Source organism: Schistocerca cancellata, chromosome 4, assembly GCF_023864275.1.
Source record: "Schistocerca cancellata isolate TAMUIC-IGC-003103 chromosome 4, iqSchCanc2.1, whole genome shotgun sequence".
Taxonomy (NCBI): domain Eukaryota; kingdom Metazoa; phylum Arthropoda; class Insecta; order Orthoptera; family Acrididae; genus Schistocerca; species Schistocerca cancellata.
In genome coordinates this window covers 918,878,062-918,880,099 of record NC_064629.1, presented here as the reverse complement: position 1 = coordinate 918,880,099, position 2,038 = coordinate 918,878,062, and the positions used below count along the sequence as shown (strand labels likewise).

The window sequence follows — 2,038 nt, the reverse complement described above, 5'->3', positions numbered from 1 at the left end:
CCTCTGTGCCCGCGGTGGCTCAGATGGATAGAGCGTCTGCCATGTAAGCAGGAGATCCAGTGTTAGAATCCCGGTCGGGGCACACATTTTCATCTGTCCCCGTTGACGTATGTCAACGCTTGTAAGCATCTAAGGGTGTTCATTTCATTGTAATTTCATTCTAACGAGCTGCATGGTATCTGTTCTTTCGGACATATCCGAAAGAACAGATACCATCTTAGTATATATATAAGGTGTGCTAACCTCATCGACATCGGCGCATCTGGAGAAACCTTGTGCACATGGATGGGCGAGGACTCAGCAAGGTCCATTCATTCACGAGACGTGGAATGGAGTGGTCTACCTCTGGTCGGCTGCAGATTAAATCGGTAACGGTGTTGCAGGGCGGGTTGGTCAAAGACAGTGCGAGGGGTCCTTCAGTCTCTAATTTTATCATGAAATGATAATTAAATGGACACCCTAGCTGCAAAGAGGCGTTGATGTACTTACTTCATTGGGGACATGTTGAAAATGTGTGCCCCGACCGGGACTCGAACCCGGGATCTTCTGCTTACATGGCAGACGCTCTATCCATCTGAGCCAAATGGGCAAACATCTATTAGGCGCACTACGAATGTAGTGGTGTGGACATGTTGAGAATGTGGATCTCACGGGGAGGGTGTAAGGGATAAGTCCCTGCAGACGCACTATCCTCTGTGCCCGCGGTGGCTCAGATGGATAGAGTGTCTGCCATGTAAGCAGGAGATCCCGGGTTCGAGTCCCGGTCGGGGCACACATTTTCAACATGTCCCCAATGAAGTGCATCGCCTCCTTGCAGCTAGGGTGTCCATTTAATTATCATTTCATTTCTAGCAAAGCTGCATGGTCATCCACGGTAACTGTTCTTTCGGGAACAGATAATGCCGTCATATCTAATTTTATCCTAAGACTGGGAGAATGCTCCGTGACTCTCATCCGCATAGAGATAGATCGTAAATTAAGCACTATGGTTCAAAATGGTTCAAATGGTTCTGAGCAGTATGGGACTTAACATCTGAGGTCATCAGTCCCCTAGAACCTAGAACTAATTAAACCTAACTAACCTAAGGACATCACACACATCCATGCCCGAGGCAGGATTCGAACCTGCGACCGTAGCAGTCGTGCGGCTCCGAACTGAGCGCCTAGAACCGCGAGACCACCGCGGTCAGCAAAGTAGAGAAGGGATGGTTTAGCTGTGAAGGTTTCAGTAGAGTTTATGAAATCCATCTATTTGGGGACGTGTGTACTGAACATCTCCAAACTGTACATGTACTGGTTCCACTACGAGTTCGCTAAAACTCATTTCGTGGAACCAAAGTTACTTTACATGGATACAGATAACTTCATTTATTGGGTGAAGAACTGTGATCCATATGAAGTAATGAGGTGTCACGGTAATGAATTCGACACATCTGGATATACAGTCCATAACTCTTCCGGTACTGTTCCTCAGAGCGAGAAGGTTATCGGCTTCATGAAAGATGAGACGAATGGATTGCCGATAGTGGAGTTTGTGGGTCTAGGATCCAAAGTACAGTCTCCACGTGGTACGACAAACTAGTGCCCAATTGCGAGGTCATAAGGTGTACACTGTTGTGCAATCTAAAGCCGGATTGTCACCTCATGACGACTACAGAGCCATTTGTGATGACGGGATCAAAACCCTCATGTACTCACACTATTTACATGAAGTGCGAGAGAGAGTGGGGGACTCTGATGGTGTGAAAGAGAGAGAGAGAGAGAGAGAGAGAGAGAGAGAGAGAGAGAGAGTGAGAGAAAGAGAGAGAGAGAGAGTGATTGGCTGATGAGAGATTGTGCCGAATAATATGGATCTTTTATCATAGTGTAAGTGTACTGTATGTGTGTAATGTATTGTGGGCTTGCATGTGTGATTGTGTATGTGCCTGTATGTGTGTATGCATGTGAGTGCATTGGAGTGTAGATACCTGTGTAAATAAGTATGTGTGTGAATAAATGCAGCTTTTTTTAATAAGTAGCATACTATGTTTGCAAGAAT

The 2,038-nt window shown here is 46.1% G+C and overlaps 1 non-coding gene across 1 annotated transcript; it reads left to right on the top strand.

The window, feature by feature from the left end:
* Positions 1-697: 697 nt before the first annotated feature.
* On the top strand, positions 698-772 carry Trnat-ugu (transfer RNA threonine (anticodon UGU)). The gene has a single exon. It is a non-coding gene; the product is annotated as a tRNA-Thr (tRNA).
* The last annotated feature ends 1,266 nt before the right edge of the window (positions 773-2,038 follow it).